The sequence below is a fragment of the Cyprinus carpio genome, chromosome A7, assembly GCF_018340385.1.
Source record: "Cyprinus carpio isolate SPL01 chromosome A7, ASM1834038v1, whole genome shotgun sequence".
NCBI classification, from domain to species: domain Eukaryota; kingdom Metazoa; phylum Chordata; class Actinopteri; order Cypriniformes; family Cyprinidae; genus Cyprinus; species Cyprinus carpio.
The window spans coordinates 3,918,639-3,946,454 of NC_056578.1; the positions used below are offsets into that span (position 1 = coordinate 3,918,639).

At 39.8% G+C, this 27,816-nt stretch overlaps 1 pseudogene; it reads left to right on the plus strand.

Moving 5' to 3' along the window:
• The first annotated feature begins 2,055 nt into the window (after positions 1–2,055).
• LOC109091230 overlaps positions 2,056–27,816 on the plus strand; it is a 132,114-nt pseudogene continuing 106,353 nt past the window's right edge.

Below are 27,816 nucleotides of genomic sequence, written 5' to 3' on the forward strand. Positions count from 1 at the left end.
GTGGTTGATTAAGTGGAGTATTTGTGTAAATAAATTAGTAATTAAACCCTCCAAATGAAATTCTCTCATTTCAGTTTGTGAGGAGGAAACTATGGAGAGACTGTCAAAAGAAGGTATTTGAAGAAGTCTTATCTGTGCAATACTTATATAACGGCAGCTGCTGAAGTGACCCACTAAACTTCAAAGAGTTTTCTGCAAAACTCTACACAAAGATGCCCTCATTCTGCTCAGGTTTAACCATGTCCTCATTCAGAACGCACAAGCACACAATATAATCACCTCAAGTGTCACACTGTGGACTCAAATCAAAATCAGATGTTTTGACTGTACTGTATATTTTACAAACCAAAAATTATTATTTTACAAATAGAAATATATTTTATTTTCCATTTGCTTTTAACAGTATAACAGAACATGATGTGAACATAATTATACAGCTTCAGTATGTGGAATTAATGCATAAATGTTTATGAAAACTACTAATTACAGCTGTAGTTTTCTTTCTCTAAAATCTCAAATTATTTATCATTTTAGTTGTGGAAGATGCAAATATAGAAGAACTGAGGAAACATGCAGGTATCATCTCAGTTATATATATATATATTTCATAAATTTTAATTATACATGCATATATTTGTAAATACGATTTTACACATGAGTTTAAGAGAATTATTAAATGTTGCTTTATTTTTCCTCACAGTTGAGATCACTATTAACCGTAAGAGTTTACATCCAGATCTGATGGTCACTAAGGACTGTAAAAACATGAGGGATCAACTCTCTCTGACCCCGAGACCTGAACGACTGGGAGTTCTGTTAGATTATGATCACGGTCAGCTGTCATTTTACAACGTCACAGAGAGAAAACATCTCCTGACCATCAGCAGCAGATTCTCTGGATCAGTCGTTCCTCTGTTCAATCCTGGAGCAGGTGACAAGAGTGCGATTACAATCCTGGATTGTCCAAAACCTGTAGAATCAGCTGAATCCAGTGATAATCCAAAACCTGTAGAAACCAGCTGAATCCAGTCCTTTACTGAGTAACTTTCTCAGACGAGAGCAGCGCAGTGCAATACACCGAAAGCAAACAGAAACCATTATAATCAGAAATACAGTCTACACTCGAAGCTGCATAAAGATTCACGTCACTGGACTGACCTACGAGATTTCTTTAATAAAACATATTATAACTCTTATCGAAGTACACTTTTATTGATTTGATTGATTGATGATTTTTTTTGTAATTTTAATAAAAGACACATTAATTAAATCAGTACTCTAAATGCTGTGAAGTGTTTTTCTTTATAAATGGAGGTCTTGTGAGCTCACTTCATTTATCCACCACACCACCAGCTGATTCAAACAAACTGAGACTTCAGACATGAAGAACAGTGATGTTAGTGAAGGGGGTACGAGATCCTGCAGATATACAGACACTTGATCTAAACTTGATTTGATTGATACGTGACGTAAGTGCACCAATATTTTGGATCCACTTTTGTAAACCTTCTGATGAATGTAAAATGTTTTGTTTCTCGTTCTTTCTGTAATGATCACAGTTAATCCGTCAGCAGGGTCCGGCGGGGTCCAGTCACTCTTCACCGTATGACCCTCTCTCTTCAGTCAAACACAGGAGATGTTTAGCAGAGTGGTCCAGACAGCGCTTTCCCTGAAGGGACAGAAGTGAGCAAAAGGAGCAGAGCAGCTGTCTGACTGACCTGTGTGCTTTTTTTCCAAGTGTACTGAGTTTAGGATTAAATTAATTTGTAATATAAAATTTTTCCATTAATGTGTTTAGGTTTTTTAAACACACCTAAACACACATTACAAAATAAACTAGATTTCGTGCTTCCATCCATTTATTCTCCGAAACGCTATCCACTGAGTTCATCAACACACAATCTAGGGTTTTTAAAATATGATATTTATTCTAGATTAGGGCTGCACGATTATGACAAAAATCACTCCGAATATGAAGCGTTATTCTTCACCTGATGACGTCTGGTTTTATTGAGGCATCGTTATTCTTAGAAAGAGAAAGTAATACAGGAGAAATCGGGAGCGCGTTTGCTCTTCCACGGATTTGTGTCTCTTATATTTTGAATGTGTTTGATTTCTCTTAGTCTCCGGTGAGTTTGTGTCCTCACTGAACATCGATTATGTCTCTCATGTGATTTATTCTGGAAGAATCTCCCTCCGAGTTTGTTTTATTGGAGTCTGTCTGTATTTTCACAGGAATGCTGTCGATTATTATCGTTTTACTGATCTCCTCATAGAGACTTCCGGTAAGAACACCATTGGATCTCATTCAGTTTTATGCTTAAATACTCCATACAGACCCGATGAGATAAATATTCATATATTTATAGAGTAGGGGGAGCGGGGCACATTGTAAACGCGGGGTGGTGAGTTGTAAACACACGAGGTTTAAATATATCCACACATGCTTGCATAACCAAATTTACAGCAAAGTTACCATATCAGCATTATAGAGAGAAAAAAAGTGTGCCAAAATTCAAAAGTCTTTTGAAGATATTGCTGAACGTTTGTTTTACCATAGTAAATTATATTTCTGGCTTAAGTAAATGTTTCATCTCAGTTTTTATTACTCATTTAAAATGAGACAAACCTGCCATTATTTTTTCAGTTTAGATTGTGTGTTAATGCTTCGCTAACTATCAGAAGACAGTCGCGCAGATGGGGCTGCTGTACACGGCGGGAAAGATAGCTTGACATTCACTGGACATTCGGGGTTTTTGCCAATTAAACTCTTTACGGCTGTTATGTTTTGAGCCCAAACTAACTCAGTCATAAATATATGCTCTTTACGTTGCAAAGCTTAATTTCTAGGGGAAAAAATGTAAAAAAAAATTAACCATTTAAATTATTTAAACAATTTAACTACGTGACATTATAATATGAAACCCAATATAAAATGTTCAGAAATAACATCCTGTTATTGCACAAAGCTCCATTTTTGGAATTACCATTTTATGTGTTTTTATAATAATAACAACTTTTAATGTATCAAATAATATAAATCCATTAAACGACAATACCATTTGATCTAAAGGAATCAAACCAACTGTAAAATATTCAGATTATTATTCCCTATAATGCACAAGGCTTGCTTTTTCAGATTGTGCATTTATTGTTTTTAAAAACAATATTGAAAACCATGTATATATATCACAACAGTAAACCCAATGGAAGGTAAATATTGAAAGTACACAACAGGCATGATTACAAATATACTAGTATGGATTGTTATGTGAAACAATATCCCCTCCAAACATGATATATGCTCAAAATTGATTAAAGATACTTGAAAAATATACATATAAGCTGGAGAAACAAACCTCATAACATTATTACAAAATTTAACCAAACTATAAAAATTAATTGGCTTATAAACTATATATATATATATATATATATAGATATATATATATATATATATAATATATATATATATATATAATATATAATATATAGGCATGATCTGGTCATTGAAATTCCATTAATTCACCACCGAGGTCATCATCCACAACACAGACCCTCACACTACACAATACACCCTGGACTACATTTCCCATGCTCCATTGGAGACCAATCACACACACACCACAGCACAATCAACAGACACGCTTTATAAGCATTGGACTTCCCCTCACACACTGCCCAGTATTGTTTGTAGCGTTGAGCACTCTCCGAGTGTAAGCTACTTACCAGCCTTTCCGTGTTTGTTTTCTGTCTGGTCTCAAGTATTGTTCTGTGGTTCTCACTCTCCCAGTGTTAGCTGCGATACTGAGCCTTATCTTGTTGTCTTAGTCTAGTTCTTGTCTCATTGTTACCTGTTTCCTGATTCCTGCCTGTGTACTGGACTATCTCTCTTTTGCCTTGCCCTGTTGAATTACGTATATATATATATATATATATATCGTATATTATATTATATCTATATATATAATATAGATATATATATATATATTTAAAAAAAATTATTTCGAACAAGTATTTTCAATATTGTCGCATATCATTTGGCCAATTATCACAAACAGGCATTATTTTACTGCTAACTTTGTACAAACACAATTTTTCTCCCAGCAGATATTTTATATGAACAATGGAAATATCACTCATAATAACCAAGTCATTGTACATGAGAGACTGGGTTCCGGCATAACATGTTCATTGTAAACCAGTTTACCGACAAGAATGGCCAAATATATACTTACCCTAATTTTATTACAAATGTTAGATTTTTTTTTATATTTTTTTTTTAATAAGGCTATTCCCAGTGGCATAATAATTTTAATCCAATTCTCATATGTAAATATAAATAATAATAACCCTACAAAATCCCAACTTTCGTGTAATTGGTCACTGTTTTCTGACAAACAGTTTTAGAAGAAACTCCTTTACTGTTAATCCAATCCTAAATGTCAATCAGATCTCTACAACTTCTTTGTATGCCTTGGCATAGCATTTGGTATTAGCATATTAATGTTTTTTATATATATTATATATATATATATATCCCTAAGATATCCCATTATATATTATATATATATCATAAAGTAAAATAAGAACTTAATATGTCATCTATAAATGCAGCTGTTTTAGCAGAAATACTCAACGTTTGTGATAAGTGTTCCTTTTGTAACATATCAGTTAAGATATATTTAACAGTTATTTTTATATTGGTGATTTTCTATTTTTCATTTAGTGGTTGACTTTAAAATAGACATAACAGATAAATAAATAAACAAAGCCCTCATTTACAATTTATTTTTAAAAACCCATAATTTTACTGATAAACAAAGTGAATTATTCTGTAATTATCTTACAAAGCTTTATATACAAGTTAAAAAAATAAATAAATAAAATAAACACCAGTCATATATTACCTTTTGTAACCCTGGTCTTTAAAATATATTTTGAAACTCTTGCTAACATGAGATTACTAAATAAGAAGCTTATAAAAAACATAAACAATTCTAAAGCTTTTTTATATTTATGTGACTGTCCTAATGTTATGTAGTGATTTTTTATACAGGAATTTTATTTTAGGGTACATCCAAAGTGGACAGCGTTGTACTTTTCTCCCCCGAGCCTTATGCATTATATAATATAAAAATATAACAAAGCCATTTCACAAGAAAATAACATTGATTGCCATTAACGTGCTAGTGCTGTTACCAACACATGGGAGCGGGATAACAATGCTGATTTTAGAAAAAAATTTCAGATGGCATTTAAGGGCTTTTGCATCTCTCCTTTTCATAATTCTTTCAATAAACACACAATACTAAAGGCATAATCTGAACCAACGAAACAAAGGCTTGTGCATCATAGGGATAATCTCTGAATATTTTTACAGTTTGGTTTTTATAACTTTATCTCAACAACGGTGTCAGAGTTTTAATTACATTTTAATTGGGTACAGTATATAAAATGTGATAAATATGGATTCACTAACTAGATATAGAACCCAATAAAGATATAATCTGAAAAGCAGCCGCCTTGTGCATCAAAGGGAAGAATATTCTGAATATTCCCAGTTGATTTGATTCCGTTAGATCCAATAGGGTTGTCATTTAATGGATTTATATTATTGCATACGATAAAGAGTTGTAAAATTATTATAAAAAACATAAAATGGTAATTCCAAAAAAAAGGAGCTGTGTGCAATAACAGGGCTGGGATTTTTTTGAACATTGTATTTTTGGTTTTATATTATCAAATGTCATGGCTAGTTAAATTGTTTAAATACTTTAATGGTTAATTTAATTTTTTCCCCTAGAAATTTAGCCTTGCTCCAACGTAAAGGGCATCTATTTAATTGACTATCTGAGTTTAGTTTGGGCTCAAACATAACAGCCTTAAGAGTTTAATTGGCAAAACACCGAATGTCCAGTGAATGTCAAGCTCACTTTACCGCCGCGCGGTTGGCATATACACTGCCTTACTAATGTGCCCTGCCGTGCTATTCTATGACATTAGCGATGTAATTAACAGGCTGTTATACTTTAATGCATTTTAATGATAAACGACGAGAAACAGGTAATATAAAAACTGACAGTCAATGTTTAATGTTAAGAAATTATTATTTCAAGCAGGGACGATCTGGGAGGGAAAACGGCCCTGGATTTTCTCCTAAATAGGCCCCACCACAACTACAAACAGTCGTACTGGCTCACAATATTACAGCAATTCTGTTGCATTTATGTCCAATAACATCACAAACCCATGGTGACCTTGCTGACAAAACAATAGAAACCATCACAGAATCTAATGGATTTCACTACCAACCACTACAACTACAAACATTACAAACCACGAGGCGAGGGAGAGATGTCTCAGTGGTGGCGAAGCGTATGAAAAATGTCCAAATTGCAACAGAAGATCTGCAATGAAGGGTTAATAACATTACTCTGAAAGCATTGCATTACATTATTTTAATTTTGGTTTTTTACTAATACATTAGTAAAATTACAAGTTTGGGTTTACATTCGTAACCTGAACTAACAACCATACCAGACGCAGCTGTATTTTTTATTAACCTAAACGGTACTAAAATTTGTACCAATGTCATCGCCATTGTTATGTTTAGTTAATGCAGTAACTGCAATCCCTAAGGAAAGTCCATCGTAAAAGCATCAGCCGGCGCTTGTGCTGATGTCTGCGGGGCGTACAGACAGGGAGCGCGTTTTTCTTTTTTAGTGCTTTTTTGTTTTTTCTTGAGTGCGGAAGGTCGAAGCGCGTGTTCACTTCTCCCCGCGCGACCGTCTCGTTTGCCCTAACACCTGTCTGTCGCATCTCTACGGCTGCTTTAAAACACTGGCGAGCTCGGTTGTCCGGAGCTAACTAAGCCACACATCGGGGTTATGGTGTAGACGGTTCGGATTTCAGAGTTGTCCCTTGGCTCTTCCGTCTTCTCCTTTCCCTGACCTTGCTCTGGTTGGTTGCCTTTGTACACGCTTTTCACTTCCCCTCACCAGGCCCACCATTTTTTATCTCTTATGTCCGGCGTCACCACACCCTCCCTCCCCGCCACGTGGGTGACCCCCCCTCATTATTTTTAGACTGTGAAACTCATGTACGCAGGTGCCGTATGTAGGATTGTCACCGAGTGGGTGAACTAGGTGTGCAGTCAAATTCAAAACACTGGAGAGGGGTTTTTCACCCCGCCCCTCCTCCTCAGATCTTATGCAGCCGGTGGTTGCCAGATTATTGACACAAAGTAAGAAACCGAGCTGTCTCAGAGCGATGAAATGAAATGAAATACAATGCCGGGTAACTGGGTAAACTGGCAGTGGGCGGTTTCACCTCAAAAACAAAGTGATCGACATACCCCCGGCCCCAAACGACATTTTCAAAGGAGAATAACTGACTGTAGCATTGTTTTTCATATAAAGAAGTATGTTAACTTAGCATGTTTCTTAAATATCTGCAAACATATTGTGGTATTTTTATGCTTAAGCAGAGTCACACATTTACATACAGCACCTTTAATATTTTTTAAACTAAATAAAGATGTTTGCTATTATTATTATTATTATTGTTGTAACATCCATTTGTAAAATGACCAGCTTCTCACTGGGTGTGCCACAGCTGAAAGTGGATGTGAGTGTGTCTCTCTCTCTCTCTCTCTCTCTCTCTCTCTCAGTGTCGTTGACTGTCAAGGTTCCTCCTGATCCTGTAGTGGCTCATGTGGGATCCACAGTGACTCTTCCCTGCTGGATCTCTCCTCCTGAGAGTGCTGAAGCTCTGGAGATCCGCTGGTACCGTCACGATCAGTTCAACAACCCTGTTCTCCTCTATAATTATGGGAAGATCCAGGACATCCAGGAATGTTTCAGGAAACGAAGCTCTTTGACTCCGCGGTCAGATCAGTCTGGTGGACTGAAGGATGGAGATGTCTCTCCGGCTGGAGAAACCTCCCTCATATCAGGACATTTGAAGATTCATTTCACTGTTATGTGAGCGGAGAAAGTTCATATGACAGCAAAATAGTAGATCTCAAAATCACAGGTGAGTCAAAAACTACAATTCAATCTAAACCTCATTAAAGGAATAGTTCATTTCAGGAATAGTTGATTATTTTTTGCTTTATATTTTATTATGATATTTTGCTTCAGAGTTGAGTTTAAAATAATCTGGATGTTCTTCTCAGCTCCATCAGATTCCTCAGATCATTCAGGTTCCATGGACGGCTTTTTGCTTCACTGTTCATCAGCTGTGGCTCTTTCTGGGCGTTTGTTTTGGGTTGATCCTCTACAGGCGACAGCATGCGAACTAACAGTATCATTGGGCTGAAAGCTGTTAAAGATGTGGTTATCAGAGGTTTTTTGTTTTCAAATGTTTTGATCTCATGTGTTTGATATTTGGGATTCTTGTTCTGCAGGAAAGAAACCAGCTTACAGAAAGTTAAGGAACATTCCTGAATCTGCTCTAACCCATTTCAGACCGTGGTTAATGGGAGTACATGTCTGTCCCTGCATACAGCCTAACAGAAGAGCCGATCCGCCCTTTACCAAAATATAACAAGCTGCTCTCACCGATGTATTTATATTCGTTTTCATTTTTTGAATTTGGCCAGCGGGTATGAAAACAAATGAATGATACTTTCTTTGGAATGCAGTTTGGTATGTCCACTCTTTCTACACCCTTTCATAAGCTGAAAGGTTAACACGCCGCATGATCAGAGGACACAAGTTTACGTTCGAGCGAGCGGGACCCCCCCCCCCCCACATCCAGACCCGCAGAAGTCTCGCATCGGCCCTGCGTCTAGTGATTGTTATGTATGCAGTCAGTGTGTGAGATGGTATAAGAACATGTGTAGATTACCTAATATGTTGTCTACCGAGTCCTGTGCGTACCTTGTGACGTCACGAATAATTTAACACCTCTCCGCTGATAACTTTCTCTCATTTCAGTTGTGCGGAGGCCCCTCTGGGCGCACAACACCCGCGCATGAAGGAGGTGAGATATGGTCGCCAGAGTAGGGCGGAGAAGAAACCGGTTCGGAGAGCAATGCCACCTCGTTGTCGTCTCCGTAGCCTGTTTTTCAGCAAGAACTGGAGACACCTGCTGACACCCTGTTCAGCTACTCAGTTTAACCTAAGCACATCTTATGGATGTTAGTAGCAAGACCCAGTAACGTGAATCTGGAGTGTGTGAGTCCGAGTGGAGTATTGTACGCGCGAAACTATATCTCTACTGAACCCTCCCACACACAACTGCCATTTACACAATCATAGCAAACTATTATTATGATCAGTTATTTCACACCAGTGACATCCAGAATCTGAAAGCATCAGGGAAAATGCTTTGTTTGGTTATTTACAATTTATTGCAGAACTTTCATCACCTATTTCATCAGTATTCGATCAGGAATAAAGAGGACACTCATTGTGACACCAATATTTTAATATATATTCTTATTACCGGTTATTTACTTTCCCATACACACGAACACAATTTTTTGTATGTCTATTAAATACTGTAGAAAGTTAGTAGTTTTTCAATTATAGCTGTCGGTGTTAACTCAACAAAGATTATGTTTGTGTAATTTTAGTTGGGGTTGGACATGAATCCACCCCTAGAAGAACTGAGGACGAAAAGCTTACCCCCTTCATTGCAGAGGTTTTAGCGGATATTCATCCTTTCAGTTATAAATGCAGGATATGTGTATAAGCTTCAATCTCATATACATGAGGATTCAAATAACTGTTTGTAATGTATTTTTTCTTCCAGTTGAGGGATCACTAGTGACCTTGTCGGAAACACTTCACATCCAACAGATTCTGAAGGTTTTATAAAGACTGTTTAAACTTTCTGAGGGGGACAGTAAAGATATCTTATCACATGGCGAGGAATTTCCATTTCATATCTGTGCTTTTGGAGCCAAAAGATGTTCTCCGCTGGTCGTCATTATTTGGGAGGCTGGATTCTGGCCCGTTTCCCATAATCCTCCCAAAAAGACTTACTGAGTTAAATGTTTCCGGCTTTTGGTCGGTTGAAAGATGGAAAAACTTACTGCCAACGAGAAAGGATTTACTTTTGCTTTAAAAACTCCATCAGCTAGGTTTCTGAGTTGCTTGGTTTCAGGACGCGGCCGTATGGTTTTCACACCACACCCTGGATCCACCAGTGTTAAACTTCTCTTGACAACCGAGACCTGAACGACTGGGGCCGTTTGGTTCGTTCTGATGACAGTCAGCCTGTCATTTTAACCACGTCACAGGAGAGAAAAATCAAATTCTCGACCAATCAGCAGCAGCTTCTCTGGAATCAAGTCGTTAATATGTTCAAATCCTGGAGCAAGGTTGCATGTGAAGTCCACTTAGAATCCTGGATTGTCCAAAACCCTGTCGGAAACCCAGGCTGGAATCAGTGGTAATCCAAAAAAACTGTAGAATTCAGCGTATCCAGTCAGCCTTTACTGGAGTAAATAAAACAGCCAGACGCCTGACTGACTAAAAGACAGTGTGTTAAAACTGGACGTTAAAGGAAAGGAACATAACAGTTATGAGCACTAAAACCAAATCTTCAAAAGCCAAATGTCAAGGTCATGGGTTTTTGACTCTCCAGTCCACTAATGATGTATGTCAGATATTTGAATCAAAGTGTGTCGTCCGACCAGGGAGGACAAACGGCCGTCCTGAAAGGAGTTTAGCTCAAATCCCAGTCAACCCACCTGAAGAATGGACTAAAGCAGAAAGCTCCCTTCCGGTATGAATAAGGATTTTAACAGGCAACAGCTGTGTTAGTTTGATGCTACTTGCTTTCTAAAAACTAAACTTCGCGTTAGGGCACTTCGTTCTGTTCGTTTTGGTTGCCCCATCTCTGCGATGATTTAGAAAATCCGTGTGATTTCCTCTTGATGTTATGGTTGTTTTGACGGGAATAAAGGTTTTTTCTGAAATTGTTGTTTAATGTAAACAGGACGATTGTAACAAGGCATTATAAACAATTAAATTTGTGATAAAATGCAGACTGCAAAAACAGCTTTACAACAGAATAACAACAAGTACTCATTTCTGCACCAGGGCTTTAAACCTTTAAACTCCTGCAGGAGCACGGTCTGAAAAGCATGTGCAGGCCTCTGGAATGTATTGCCATCAGCTGAAATAAACAAAAGTACACAGATACCCAAAAAAAACAATTCAAACAATATCACCTCATGACCGAGATCAAAATCCAGCGATTGCACCCCCATCTTCATGTCTTTCCGGATCAATATTTTTTATGGGTAATTTGATACTCTTAAGTATATCTGTGTGTTTTGCATTGTGAATGGTTGCCTTTTGGCTGCTTTACTAAACAAAATTCAGGTTTTACCAGTTTACAGCCGTCTTATAATATGTAATAATAAATAATAATACAGACATTGAAAAACGTGGCATTTACGATGTGAATTGTTGCTGGCAACACATTCATCGTAGGTATGCCAGGGATTTTTGAGAGCGAATTGTTTTTTTACCAGTCTTTCATCGTTCCTCATAGCCACTCAAACTAATACCGGACAGAAAGAATAGAAAACATACTATAACTACCTATGTCCTAGAAACTATTATCCCACAAGCTCTGATCTTAGACTGGATGCTTTTGTTACGGTAAATATTGTGGCTCTTTCCTTGCTTCGTACTAGTCACCTGTCATTAAAAAAGCATATCTGCTTCATTAATAAGTTAAATGTAAAATGTGAATGACACAGCAGGACACGTGGGATGATTGCTGGTGGTCTCAAGCCCCGCAGCGCTAACCAAGACTTTGATCCTAATTAGGAACATTAAATTTTTTTTTTCTTGATCAAAAACATGGATAAAAAAATTTGTATCTTAAAATTTTACCCATTTACTGATGGAAGCAAACATCCAGGACGTTGTGTGGAACAAGTTTGATTACAAGACTTTGCTTGAAACGGTGCCTCGGCCCAAACACCTTATTGTACTTTGGCGGCGTTTTTATTCAAATACATTTCTTTTACAAAAAACTAAAAAGAGTATTCACTAGATTGATGTATTCCGTACAATTGTAACAAATTTACAACAAGGCAATTATTGAACAATTACAAACGAGGCATATCATCAGCCAAACAGTAAAATAAAAAAACAGTAAAAAGTGCGCCCCCAGGATGTTTTTAGAAGAAGTATTTCAGGACAACACCAAAGGCCTTTTCGTTTTACACACAGGGGGATGGGGAATGTTAATATGATCATTAAATATGGAAGTTTTTAATATGCCTTTAATATGATATTAAAGCACTTCAATGAATCATTATCATAAAACAGTAGTTTACATGGACGTGTGTGGTGTTATTCTTAGTGTTTGGCTTTCATATCTATGGGTTTTGCAGCGAGGGCAAAACAGAAACTGAAAAAAGTGTAGGAGATCCCTGTAGCAGGCAGGTTAGTGTGACAACGGACAATTCCAAACGTCTTTTGCTAAGTTTAAAATAACTAAACTCTAGCGGTTTTGATTTCCATCAACTCCGATCTTTTATTAATTAAAAAAGCATAGCCAAGATCGAAGATGACAGAAGTGTTCTTCAGCAGTCTTAGCCATCCTCCCACTTTATATCATATTTTCAGCTACAGCACCCACAGAACCCTCAGTGTGATTACCTTTGTCATAACGGTAGAATATACGCCCCCACACTAGTCAGGATCTTCTCATTAGGGTAAAATAAAATAATGTCGCATTTGAAACCTTTTGATCCTTCCTGTCCCCCCCCCATTTCTCTCTCTTTCTTCATTTTTGGAGATCCTATTGTACTTTCTCTTCATTGGAGCTTCAATATTAAAAATCGAAAAAAATGCAAATAGGGGGACCTTTTATGCTTTCCTATGGAAATGAATAAAACTACTTTGTGCCTTCAGCTTGGCCCCCCCCCCCCCCCCTGTATCAATTCCCTTCCTCTCAATTCATCAATTCCGTTGTTGGTTTCTGATATGTGCACATTGTCTCATATGGGAACTGCTATTAAATACTGTAACATACTAGTTATTGCAAATGCCATTTAGTTTCAGCTTATTTGGGGGGTTTACTTTATTGATCTATTTATTAGTGTTTGAATAAGTGTTGCATCCATGCCAACACTTTCAGTCAAGTTGCCCTACTTCATTTTACTCTAAGGCTCCAGTCTACAGTAGGTGTAAGGAAAAAAATGAACTTTTCTTCTTTTCAATTTCTTGGTTTTGTTTACTGTAAATAAAACAAAAGACCCCCCCCCCCCCGCCAAATTGTTATGATTCCCTTTTACATTAACAAAGGTTTCTGAATTGGCTCTTGCTAGTGTTTTCTAAGGAAGAGCGAAATCGTTCTCGTGTATTGTTCAGGTTTGTCAAAGTTTGCTTCTTCGTTAAGAACGAGGGACGATTTTTGATTTTCTGAAAAATATGGGGGATTGGTTTGCTGTGGGGAGTTTAAGGTGTTGGGAGACATGACTCGTTAGATGCTTTGATTCTAGTGTTCTGAAGTCATGTGTGAGGAGGACAGTTTGATCAGTTGACACTGATGGGCACGCAGCAGAAAGACATGGAGGAGATACCTCTCAAAAAAAGGACGGATGTTCAAGCTAGGTTGGCTCTTTACCACCTATGTCATCGGTTTTTTGCATTTGCTTGCTTTTTCTTAGAGGCGTGGTTTCCAGAGAAAGCAAAGCCCAATCATCATCAGCTATGATTGGCTCTCTGGAGATTAGATGCTGTCAGTGAGAAAGAAAATGCAAATCTTCCATTGTACTAACGGAAGTTTCTGTTGTCATGCAACCACTGTTTCCTCTTAAAAAAAAAACACCCAGGGGAAGGGGTGTGACATCAATATTTTACCGAGAAAAAAAATTATTAATAGAGAACAAAGAAAATGGTCATGATGATGCTCAAAACTGTGTCATTGATATGATGATTGATTAAGGACAGAGTTCGTGAGCCACACCCTTCACTCTAACATCAGGGATTCCAAAAACTAAAAACCAGGAGCTGTGCTTCCCTCAGGTTAAATTCCCGTGAAACCTGGAAGTGTGTATGGTGCGCCGGCTTCTCTCGTGACCCATTCTCTGTCTGTGTCAGACAATGCAGGAGAGTTGGAGATCAACATAAGGTGTGAATGAGTAGTAGGAGTTGTAAAATAGTTCCATGAATTAAAAAAACACACGGGACACACACAAGCATGATTGACAAGTTATATCAAAGCATTGTCCTTAATATTCGTCACTTTTTGGTTCTTTGCTTGGTTTGATTTTTCGTGTTTAATCCAATGAACTGCTACTAAACACTGTTTTTATATAAGTAAAAAAAGGGGACAGAATGCGGAAACCAAATGTATAAACATTTACCATAAAATTCCCGCTAGCGAAAACAGAATTTTGGCTGTTCTTCTCATAAATTTAACGCCCGCTTCGTGTCATGTTGATCTTTTCTTGTCTACAGGGGGAAAAGGACAAATCATGTGCTTCAAGTGTCAACAAGAGATTAATCTATAATTCACGCGCCTTCACACATTAAACACACCATAGCACAAACACACCCGCAAAAATCATCTATACACACACCATAGTTCCCACTAATCGTCATGTCATGTTCATTTCTGACCATTGTTTACGAAATGAACACCGTTCAAGATGGACAAGTATTTTAGGACAGGCTTCTTGATTCTCATCATGATCTGATGTTCTGAAGGTAGTAGTCTAGCGGTTATTTTTTGTACACTTATCTAACATCTGATTGCTGTGATTTATTGCGTAACAGAGGAGTCTTTGTGTCCGAGTGAGTTTTTTTTATTATTATTTATTTATTTATTTATCGAACAGTCTGATCGATTATGTCCTGTCCTTATCATTTAGGGATGGTTCCCCAGTAACACCCCCCCCTTTTTGTAACTCAGTGATTGTTTGTGCTTGATCTCTTAAACTTTCATAAAAAACGGGGAGTCCACATTTTGTCTATTTATAAAGGATTAATAAATTAAAACTCATGGAAAAAAAAAAGGACGTCTGGTTTCATTTTTTTTTCGCCAATGAATTAAAAAAATAAAAATAAAAAAAGGTTATTGCTACATTTTATTATCTCACAATTCTGACTTTTTTCCTCTCGAAATTCTTAGAGCTGTTACATCTCGCAAATTCTTGACGTTATAACTCGCAATTGCGTTGTTTAAAAGTCATATTTAAGGTCATTTAAAAAAGTCAGAATTTTGACAAAAAGTAGCAATAACTTTTAGCTTTTTTTCTATTCAGTGGTGGAGGAAGAAGGGGTTATGCGAGTTAATATTTCCGTTCTTACAAACTATCCCTCTGCTGGGGTGAGACAGATGTAACTAAGTTTATCACAGTTTTATACATTTATCACAAAAATAATTGCCGTGTGGTTGTTTGAGAGAACTGGAATTTTTAAGCTTACTTTATAACAACAATTTTCTAACAACAAAACATACAATCCATCTTAATTAAAAATCCACACAAAACACCAAAATTGTATTATCTAACTTATTCTTATTTTTTATTCTTATTCTTTTGCTTGAACTAAACTGAAAGCTGAAAGCGTCGTCATCATCATTTTCCTTCCTTCCCTTCCTCTTTTTTCCCTTCTAGTTAGAACAACTGCGGTCTTTGCTTGGCCAACAATAAATTTAATCTTTGAGTTTCAGCCTCATGGAAAAAAAATGGGGACAAAAAAACAAAAAGTGTTGCGTTTATAATTTGGTTCAGTGTATGTTGCTTTCCACCCATTTTTTATGTGAAATTTGGAATACTCAGGTAAAAAAAAAAATCTGGATGGAAATGCCAAGATGCACATTAAAATTCAAAAAAATTACCACATTAGCCACATTTTTAATCACTTATGCCACAACCAAAAAAAAATCAGGTTTTCTCCTGTGATATTGACGCGAATTTGTGAATGGATAACGGGGACTCATGGTAGTTTTTTAACTATACCACCCCTGAGCAGGCCACAGCCTAGATACACTTTTGTTTAGCAGTCTGTGGGTTGTACACGTTAGCCACTCCTGAAAACAAGTACAAACTTAAAATAGAGAAAACAGGCCTTTAGCTATGTAAGTCAATAATTGTACCATTACAATGCAAATGAAAAGGCAAAAAAAAAAAAAAAAAATTCTTCTAATCAAAAAAATTAATTTTTTTCTGAAAATTCTTTTTTTTTGTTCTTGAAATCTACAAGGTTTGGCTCACAAGTCCCAAATGGAAAATTCTCCTTGTAAGCTCAAAAATGTGATGGGAGTGTATGGATACTGATGGACATTGTTATGCCAGACTTTCCAACTGTGTGGCATGGCGAACGGCTTGGGTTTTGCGTTTCAACTTGTAGGTTAAGTACGCGCCATTTAGAGTGGTGAAGGGAGTATTCAAGTTCATCTATAGTTGCTCGTGATGCACTCTCATTGCCTTAAACTTGCCCTCCATGACGAAAACATTTTCTTCAGAGTGTAGCCCTAGTCACGCCTGGTCAATCCCGGATCTGACCCCTCTGCTGTCAACTGAAGAGGACTGTTCTGTGACTTCCTAACAGGACAACCCAAAACAGCCATTTTGTTGGTTTGTTAAAAACACGGGTCCCTTGCGCTCGTGCAAACACAACCAGTTGATTGTTTACGATCCCCTAAACTGGGCTGTGACTATTTAACCGAGCGGTTTCTGTTGTGGCCGCTTGCGCAAGTGTCACACGTGATGGGTGTCAGGCTAGGTGACATTTCTTTCCGGCCAGCATCCAATCACCGTGATCCCACGCAGAGGTTTACACGTCCCACAGTTTGGTTACCTGGTATATGGTTTGGTTCGATGTTACGCCATGCAGGTGGAAACAGCCCTACATTAGAAAACTCTTCACCGCTCTACCCTATTCTGGATTTCCTCCCTCAGAGTTTGGTTTTATGTTAGGCGTCTGGTCTGTATTTTCACAGGAAGCATTAGACTTTCTGATTATGATCAGGTTACTGGTGACTCTCCGCCTATAGAGGACTTCAGATGTGAAGCAAAAAAGCCTTGGATTTAGTTCAGTTTCGATGGCTTCCAAGTAATTTCCCCCCATAGATGCTGATAAATTTATGGGGGTAATTTATCATCGGCACTATTACCATATAGGACTGACTTACATTTTCTATTGTGTACCCTAATGGTTTTCTCGCACTGAACATATCGGGGGGATTCTGTTATATTTAAGATTTACAGTGACATAAAAAAACTATTACCAACTATACTCTTAACTTGGTCGCATAGGCTATGACCACTAAGTCAAAATAAAAAGCACACGATATTCTTCTTAAAAAAAACTAGCCAGCCAAATCTAAACAGTAATCTAGTGAGCAAAGAACATTTACAGTGGAACCAGCGTCACGGATTTCTTTATGAATAGCAAGGGGGGATCTGGTGTGCCAGCCCGTATGGGTGGTGGGGGGGGGGGCCTATGAGGGACAAGAGCAAAGGTTTCCCCCCCCCCCCCCCCCCCCTCCACCATGTCTACAGGCATATAGGCAGCCACTGTGGTGACCTTGAAGCCACTGGCGAAGCGGGTTTCTTCATCGGGGAGAACCGCTTGGTCTGGCCAGCACCACTGTAGGGTCTCATGTACAGCCGGGCCAAAAGGTATCCACGTTTGGACGCAGCAGCTGCCGTCAGACCCAGGACCCCCCCAGTTTTTAGGTCAGTTTCTTGGAACTGCTTTGTACAGTTGAGTGACCTGCCCTTCTCTCACTCTCACTGGAACTCGATCGCCGCAGCAGGAGAAGAAGACTGTGACGTGCAAACATGTGGTCACTTAATCCCACACCACACCCAGATAAGTGGTGTGGGATAAGTTGGTGATTCTGAAGAGAAGCCGCTCGCCCGACGCTCCGCCAGAGAGACCACTGTGACCCTGAAGCACTGTAGGTGGCAGGGTTGGCACATCGATCAACCCGAGGGCACCACTGAGGAGAGACGGGCACGTTATAATGAGGTGTACACTGCTCTTTCCCAGAGGGGGCTGGCCATCCCATCAGAAGTCCTGTACCCCTAGGCTTGTCAGGGACATGTCAGCTCGAAGACTATCCAGTGAGAATGACCAACACCAGTCTGTAGACTATGCCTTAGTCTACTAGAATTCCTTTGGCCATGGGCAGCCGACTACTCTGACTCTTAATTCTGGGGAACAGTACGAGAAGTGATTGCTCCATCAATGAGGAGCTTGAACACACTAGTAGGGTTGGGACGCTACTCCCTTCCCGCCCCAGCTTAGCCCCTGGAACAACAACTATCAACTCTCCTTGGGAGCGAAAGAAGAGGTAAACATGTGCTCTCACTCGAGAAATTTTCATCTCACAAGATGCTCCCGTATATCTAACTTCTCATAGTCAGAGAAAACATACTTCAATTTAATGCCTCATGTATTAACATGCAGTCAAACAATCAGACAGGGAAACACAGTATGGTGTGATATGATTCATATTAAAACCGAGAATTATGTAATGCCATGCATTGCCTCGGAAGCGCCCCGCGCTTGAGCCACTCGGTTTATAAAACACTATCAAATTCTCCTCAGGGAAAAAGATAGCTGCAGCAGCAAGCTCTCACCTCAGAGGGGGAAAAAGACATGAAACCGCGGGCTTCTGGAACCCCAAGAAGAGAGCCATAGATCTAGGGAAATGTGGGTGGAGATAGGAAGAGAGCACCATGTCAACATGCCCCACCAGAATCATGTGCAATCCCTCCGATCTCAATCGCCCCTGTGCATCAGCAGCAGCGGGACTGGAACCCCAACTAAGATCACAGGACACGGACATACTCATCGGTGTGTGTGCCCGGCTGAAGGAGCGGAGCATTTTTGCAGTGGCCAAAAGCACCAATCAGGACCCGAGAGCTGTACTGCGCAAGCTGCCGCTCCCAGTAATGCTGCGCATAGTAATGTTCAACATAATATCCTTGTGCAAAATGGTTGAGCTCGAGCGACGCCCTCCACAGTTCAACGCCTACCTCGGAGGAAGGAAGACAGGATGGAGCATCAAGCCATCCTCCCCTGGGGGATAGGACAACGAGGCACGGGCTTCACGACCAGAGGAGCAGGCGCTGGATCATATGTGAAACCAGGATCCTATGTGAGCTTCCGCCTCGGCGGAAAAGCGTGGGCAGGGCACTGCTAGGAGCGCTGAGGGACGCTGCCTGACCTGGCAGCCGAGTTGTTTCGCTCTCCAGTTGTGTTTTAGTGCATTTGGTGAGTTTTCCTGTTTTTTTTTTGTTTTTCTATACTCAAGTAGGTTCACCATATATGAACTGCCTGAAGATTTGGAAGAACACACCACAAAGTCTCCTACGGTTTTTTGATTCTTCGGAGGTTGGGCTGAACGTTGTAATCGGCGGTACGCGGGGAGCAGCGGCGCGATCAAAAGCTTCTGGATTGCGCAGCCTGGGGGTACGCGAGCCGGTTCACTCGTCAAGCTCAGGATAGCGAGGGGATTTCGAACGCCGTTGCCTAGCAATCCATCTGGCAAATCTCCCTCTCTTTACCCCATACAAAAAAAGGGACACACTTCTTCTGCTCTACATCAATTGGAAAGGTGGTGTACAGATGGAACTGTGTTTAAAGAAGCTGATGGCTGTTAAGATCTAGAAGCGCTCGTATTAAACTGCAACCCTTCTACTTAGCCTTGGGAGCTTCACTAGTTAATTCTTGTGAGTTTTGTACATTCCTCTGCAATGTGCAGTAAGCTTTACAGAAACTCTAGCTGATCAGATCACAGAGACAGAATAAACAAACACGGACTCTTTTTTATCATTATAGGGGACTGTACTTTAAGCAAATCTTTCCCGTGAACTGCCAAAACAACACAGACAGCATGTTACATGTTCCCACCAGAGACAGTAATCTACGAGATCACTCTTACCAAAGCAATAAAGATGTGCAATCTCATCTCTGTTCTAAGGACCAGCTTTGGGGCTCTTGATCCGCTCCCCTGGTTCCTCTATACCAACATACAGAAGCAAAAACTTAAATGCGTTACCCCTGTAGTTACAGTACTGTAAAAGACGATGGAACAACAAACAAACAGAGTGTGCTTCAAAGCCTCTGTTTCGACCCTCAGACTGATTGGAGTGTGTTTTTGAAGCTGCTACCACGATCTGGACGAATCACAGAGGACAGTAACATCCACCTGTATCTTGGTTTCCAGGGTGGAACGTTTTTAAGAACGTGACACACAAAGTCTTGCGGAAATCCTGTAGAATTCAAACAAATTGACTGACACGACTTTCGACATTCCGAAGTGTTTCCACTTTTGTTTCCCATATGCATCAGACATTTAGTCCAGCGGTTCTGTGGGCATGACGTTTGAGGGCTGAGACTACAACACTGTAACAACTCCTGCAATCCCCCTCTCCCCAACTCCCCAACTTTCAAATCAGTGAGGATGATGTAAAGGCACCAGGCCAAGATGGTGTTACACCAGCCTGTCTGAAAACCTGTGCTGACCAGCTGGCCCCCATCTTTTCACAGATTTTTCAACAGATCGCTGGAGTTGTGTGAAGTGCCCTCCCCTGCTTCATATGCTCCACCATCATCCCGTTGCAAAGAAACCCAAGATAACAGGAATTAACGACTACAGGACCTGTGGCTCTAATGTCTGTCATCATGAAAGTCATTTGAAAAACTGGTTCAGGCTTATCTAAAGGAAAAGCACTAGACCCTTACTGGACCCCCTGCAGTTTGCATACCGAGCAAACTGGTCGGTGGGATGATGCAATCAACATGGGATTGCAACTTCATCCTGCAACATCTGGACCAAACAGGGGACTTATGTGACGATCCTGTTTGTGCGACTTTAGTTCGGCTTTCATCATCCCAAGAGCCCTCACAGACCAAACTGACCCAGCTCTCTGTTTCCTAGCTTTATCTGTCAGTGGTCATCACACAGCTTTCTGAACAGATAGGCAACAGCTAGTGAGACTGGGGAAATTCATGACAGCTGCTCCACCAACACTGGTGCGCCCCTCAGGGATGTGTTCTCTCCCCACTGCTCTTAACTCCTGTACACCAATGACTTCACCTCCAAAAACCCCTCTGTTCAAGTTCCTGAAGTTTGAAAGTGAAAGTGACGTGACATACAGCCAATTATGGTGGACCCATACTCAGGCCAATTCAACTGCTCTGCATTGGTCAACCCATCCAAAGTGCACCCCCGCCGCCACACCAACAGCAGCCATTTATGCTGCGGCGCCCCGGGGAGCAGTTGGGTTTCGGTGCCTTGCTTCAAGGGCACGCTCAGTCGTGGTTATTGCCGCCCAAGACTCGAAACCCACAACCTTAGGTTAGGAGTCAAACTCTCTAACCACTAGAACCATGACTTGCAGACGAGACTACAGTCATTGGTTCTCATCCAGGAAACGGTGACAAGTCTGCTTTACAGACAAGAGATTGAGCAGCTGGCTGTTCTGGTGCAGTCTTTAACAACCTTGGAGCTGAACACACTCAAAACAGTGGAGGCTGATAGTGGAGGCGACTTCAGGAGAAACCCCCGTGCACTCCTCCCACTCACCATCATGAACAGCACTGTAATGCGACAGTGGAGTTATTCAGGTTCCTGGGCACCACCATCTCTCAGGTACTGAAGTGGGACAATCACATTGAATCCATTGTTAAAAAAGGCCCCCCAACAAAGGTTTGTAATTCCTTCGCCTAGCTGAGGAAGTTTAACCTGCACAGGAGCTGCTGAAACAGTTTACTCAGCCGTCATTGAGTCTGTCCCTGTTCACTTCAATAACTGTCTGGTTTGGTTCAGCTACAAAATCAGACATCCAGAAAGAGCTCTACAGAGAACGGTTCGGACTGCCTGAAAGGATATTGATGCTCCCCTGCCCACCCTTCCAAGAAAACTGTATACATCCAGAGTGAGGAAAACGGGCTCAAAGAAAATTCATTCTGGATCCCTCTCATCCAAGTTACCCCTTTTTGAACCTTCTGCCATCTGGCCGGTACTTCAGAGAAGCCGCAAAATACCAGGACAGTCAGGCACAAGAACAGTCTCTCCCACAGGCAATCACTACCTCATGAACAGTTAAATTTTCCCCCCTTATGCAATAAAAATGTGCACCTCTCCTTATTGTATTTGTTACCACCAACTCCATCATAGTACATCCCCTGCATCTTACTCTATTCTATTCCAATGTCATCTATAGCCAAAAACTGTTCACTACATTTTTTTGTTTTGTCGATTTATTTTCACATATTTGTCTATTTATATTTTACAAGGTGTCCAGTCGTGGGCCAAAGTTTTGAGGAAATTACATAAATATGGAAAATTGGACAACGTTGGCTGCTTAAGTTTTTATAATAGCAATTTGGCAATATAATCCAGAATGTTATGAAGAGTTGATCAGATGAATTGCCTAGGTCCTTCTTGCCATTGGAAAATTAACTAATCCCAAAAAACCTTTCCACTGCATTCATTGCTGTCATTAAAGGAACCTGCTGAGATATTTCAGTAATCATCTTGTTAACTCAGGTTAGAATGTTGACCGAGCACAAGGATGGAGATCAGTCGTCACGGCTGATTGGGTTTAGTAGAATGGCAGGATTGACCATGTTTAAAAGGAGGGTGATGCTTGAAATCATTGTTTCTCCATTGTTAACCATGGTGACATGCAAATGAAACGCGTGGCGCATCATTGCGTTGCATAAAAATGGCTTCACCAGGCAAGGAATATTGTGGCTAACTAAGATTGCACCAAAAATCAACAATTTATAGGTTCAGCAAAGAACTTCAAGGGAAGAGGTTCCATTTGTAAACGAAGGGCCAGGGAGTCCAAGGACATCCAGCAAGTCGCCAGGATCGTCTCCTAAACGAGGATTCAGCTGCTGGATCGCGAGCTGCCACCGTGCCGAGCCTTGCCTCAGGAAATGGCAGGCAGGCAGGGTGTGCGCGAATCTGCATCGCACAGTGAGGCGCACAGACTTTTTGGAAGATGGCCCTGGTGTCAAGAACGGGGCAAGCAAAGAAGCCACTTCTCTAAAAAAAAAAAAAACATCAGGGGAACAGGACAGAGTGACTTCTTCTGCCCTGAAAGGAAGTATAGTGAATGGACTTGCTGAGGACTGGGGCCAAAGTCATATTCTCAGGATGAAGCCCCTTTTCCGAATTGTGGGGCATCCTGAAAAAGTGCGTTGTAGGAAGAAGAACAGGTGAGCGCTACCATAGCACAAGTTCCGTGGGTCATGCCAACAGTAAAAGCATTCCTGACACCATTAATGTGTGGGGTTGATTTTCATCCCAAGGAGTGGTGCTCACTCACAATGCTGCCCAAAAACACAGCCATGCAATAAAGGAATGGTACAAACACACCCTCCACCAGCAACGTGTTCCAACAAAACCCAACAACAGTTTGGTGCAGAAACAATGCATTTTCCAGCACGTATGGAGCACCGTGCCATAAGGCAAAAGTGATAACTAAGTGGGGTCGGGGACCCAGAATGTTGAAATTTTAGGGTCCATGGCCTGGAAAAACTCCCCAGATCTTTAATCCCCATTGAGAACTTGTGGTCCAATCCTAAAAGAGGCGGGTGGACAAATAAAAACCCACTAATTCTGCCAAACTCCAAGAAAGTTTATTATGGAAAGGCACTGGGGTTGCTATCAGTAAGGAATTTGGCCCAGAAGTTTTGAGTGCGAGCATGACCAGTTTTTTCTAGAGAAGTTGCAGATGGTCCTGAAAAAAGATCAGGGCCAAACACTTGCAAATAATATGACTCTTTGCATTACATGTTTCATGTAATTGTCGATTAATAAGCCTTTTGAAAGTATGATGATTGTTGGTGATGTGGTAATTATATTTTTCATCGTACATCACAGAAGAAACAACTGAAACAAAGATCTAAAAGCAAGTGTAGGCAGCACACTTTGGAAACCTAATTATTTATGTAATTCTCAAAACTTTTGGCCACGCACTGTATTTTATTTGTTTATTTTTTTGGTCTGTGTGTTGTGTTGTCTCTGTGTACTGGAACGCTTATGTCACACTAAAAAAAACTTCCTTGTATGCGCCAAGCATTCTTGGAAATAAAGCTCTTTCTGATTTGATTCTGATTTCTGAATTGTCCTTCTCAAAGGACCTTTTGCCCATCCCGAGAGCGAAGCATATGTAGTAAACAAGCGCTCTCAATGTGGGCATTCAAGTCCCTCGAGAGCTGACTCTGCGTGCTTCGCTCCCAAAGCAGGCACAACACACAAACTGTGTGTGTCTCCACCCAAAATATAGCGCGGGCAGGGAGGAACCACACAGCCTAAACACTGCCTGCTCTCTCTTCCCAAATGCTTTTCTTGACTGAAGCTTTGGGACATAATGGAGCTTATCAAGTGGACAACACAACACTCAATAAGACTCACCACAAATGTGACTGACACACACAGATAGCGCTTGCCTGAATGACAGAAAGTGATGCCGGTTCACACCGCACGTGTTTTTAAGTGTCCTGGGTCATTACGTCACCCCGCCCGTTGGCGTTTCCCATAGAGTTTTACGAGCAGCTCGAGTTCCCTGAAGGGGATTACTAAACTTCCACACTACCTCGACTACTCTTTGCATGTCTATGGCCACTAAGGCCCCCCCCCCAAAATACAAACAGAATTTTTCTTTAAAAACACTAGCCAGCAAATATAACAGTAATATGAGCAAAGAACTATTATTATCCACAGATTCAGCATGGAAAAACTTGAACCTGTTTCAAAAAAAATCTTTCACCCTCACACAGAATTTCCCAATGATGTGGATCCCTATAAAAATGACTGAAAAATTCACACAATTCGAACAATTGTCAATGTGACTGCACCTTAAATATTTGTAGTAAATAAATAATTTCACTTAAAATTCATCTCTCTCTCTCAGTGTCGTTGAACTGTTAAAGGTTCCTGGTGATCCTGTAGTGTCTCATGTGGGATCCACAATTGATTCTTCCCCTGCTGGATCTCTCATCCTGAGAGCGCTGAAGCTCTGGAGATCCGCTGGTACCGTTCACAATCAGTTCAGCAACACCCTGTTCTCCTCTATAATCATGGGAAGATCCAGGACGGTCCAGGAGGAATCATACAGGAACGAAGCTCTTGACTCTGCGGTCAGATCAAGTCTGGTTGGAATGAAGGAATGGAGATGTCTCTCTACAGCTGGAGAAAACTCAGAGTACAAGATGATGGTCATTTCGTTGTTATGGAGTGGAGAAAATTCATTATCAGCAGTGAAAAGAGGTGGTTCTCAAAATCACTGGTGAGCAAGCATCTACACCTCATTAAAGCCATAGTCTCAAAACACAGTCAAAACATTAAAATTTTCTCTCCTGCATAATGAGGACTAAGACTTGAGGACAATCGAAACAATACTCTCTGGTGACCCCTGCTGGTCAAAACTGTGTAAACACAACAAAACCAGTCAGGCCAAAAACATGCTTAAAAACACGCCTTGTTAAACAAAGCCAATGTTTTATTGGAAAGTTATAATATATATTAATATATATATATACTTTTAAAACTGTTGTTTCAATCCCAATGCAGCTCTCTCATGTACCTGTTGAAGTGTTTCAAGCACCCTGAAAGACAAAACATCTTCCAAAAATCAGACACCACAATTAGTGTCTAAGACAAGAGAACTATGTTAGGCTAGTTTTTGTGTCAGGAAAAGGATCTGAGCATCTGTCTCCTTCCTCCATCAGCTTTAGGATACCTCTCCTGTCCTGTCTCCAAAGCCTCTAGATGATGGGCGTGTGAACATCAGCTGCAGGTTCAGCGGATGGTCTCCAAAGCCCAGTATCAACGCTGGCCGTTCCAGATGAAGGAAGGGCTCTCCGTCCTGGCAGGAAACATATCACAGTACGTGGAGCAGAATGAGATGTTCTCTGTCCACAGATGGACGGGCCGTCACGCTCTCTCAGACGCTCATCAACAGGTCGCATGTTCAGTCTCTATCAGATCGCGAGAGTTAAAAGAAGGAAGAACTGAACATACAGGGGGCGGCAATTCGTATCTTCAGGTTAGAGAATCATTGGATATTAGAATAGATACCACAAAACAAAGTGATCAAAGTTTGCTTGAATGCTAGGCCTTGTGAGTATTTTACCATAATTTTTTTTTTCTGTGTGACCTTAACTGAAGGTTTTTCCGTCTTTAAGTTTTATTTTAAGCAAATATAAATTGATAGATAGAATTCACAATTTTTTAGGCATACATTCGTGAATGCCATGTTTGCTTTTTATTCATGCTTACCAACTGAATTTATTTTCTTCTATGTTCAGGCAGTTCTCTCTTATGTGCACTTTTACCAATCCAATTCAATTAAAATCTAAAACAAATTCCAGATATGTTGTTCTCCAGTGAGGTTTCAGAAGAAACAAATGGGTTGCGAACAGCATTTTAATATGAAGCAAAAGTTTCAACAAAATTATTGAACATTAGGCCAGGCAAAGGCAAAGTTTCCCACAAAAAGGGGGGGGGGTTTTTTTTATTTATATAGCACCTTTCATACACAATGGTAATTCAAAGTGCTACATAAAAAGAAAGTCAAATAATCATGAAGAAAAATAATAAACAGAAATAAAACAAGCAATTACTTACTGTAATTGATTTATATAGTTTTGAAGGGTTTTGGAGTTCGTCTGGTTTCGTTCCTCAGGTCCATGGAAGGCTCTTTTCCTCACTTTTCTCATCTGTGCTCTTTCTGGGTTTCAGTTTGGGTCATACTCGACACAATTACAGAGAAAAACTAACAGGTACAATCTAGTTTGAAACAATGGAAATGACTTTATCTTCCGATGGTTGTTATGTAGGGATATTTTATGCTTAAGTGTGATTTTTTTTTCAGGAAGCAAAGAAACAAGTAACTAAAGTAAGTAAACTACATGTGCATAATTTTAACATCCACAAAATACATATGCAGAGACTTCTATGTTCCTCATTTGTGTAAGTCACTTTGGATAAAAGCTTCTGTAAATGATTAATATGTAAATGTTAAAGGAATCAGCTTAACATCAGGAATTTATTGTGGTTGATTATAGTGGAGTATTGGTGTAAATAAATTGGAGTAATTAAACCATCCAAATGAAATTCTCTCATTTCAGGTTGGTGACGAGGAGGAAAATATGGAGAGACCAGAGACTCGTCAAAATAGAAGGTATTTGAAGAAGTTTAGCTGTGCAATACTTTTAGTAACGGCAGCTGTTGAAGGTGAAGTGAAACCACTAAAAGGACAAATAAAACACTCATTGTGCTGTTGTAGCAGAAATTCTGCATTCACACAATTGTGAATATAAACAAGTTTATATAAGGCAATGCGCCAATTTCAGTTAGCATAATAATACACTGTAGACACTCCCAATTAAAGCTTGTAAGTTTTCTTGCTCCTAAACACCTTAACATTATTTGTTTTGATTTTTAGAAAAACACATAACAGAAGGAAACCGAAAAGAAAGGAACCAGGTATATGACATCATCTCCAGTTATATATTTGTTAAAGCTGGTTCATTTCCATTCTGTTCATCTCTCTCACTTTGGCATCTTGAATACATTAAAAACAAAAAATAAACCACAAGTCTAAACTAAAAATCTGCTTATTTTTGCCTGAGAGTTGTTCAAGAGTCGAAAATGTTTCTGAACATTTACTGAATCTACTGAAATAAAATACCATGATTGTCGCTTAAGAAATGTATCACATTTCACTAAGCATAAAAATGTGATGGGTTTGCCACTAAATATGCTGCATACAGGTTGTTGTATCAGCTTTGTAAACCATTGCATTTCATTTTTATTTGACAGAAGATTCAACTGAGAATCAAGAACATGTTT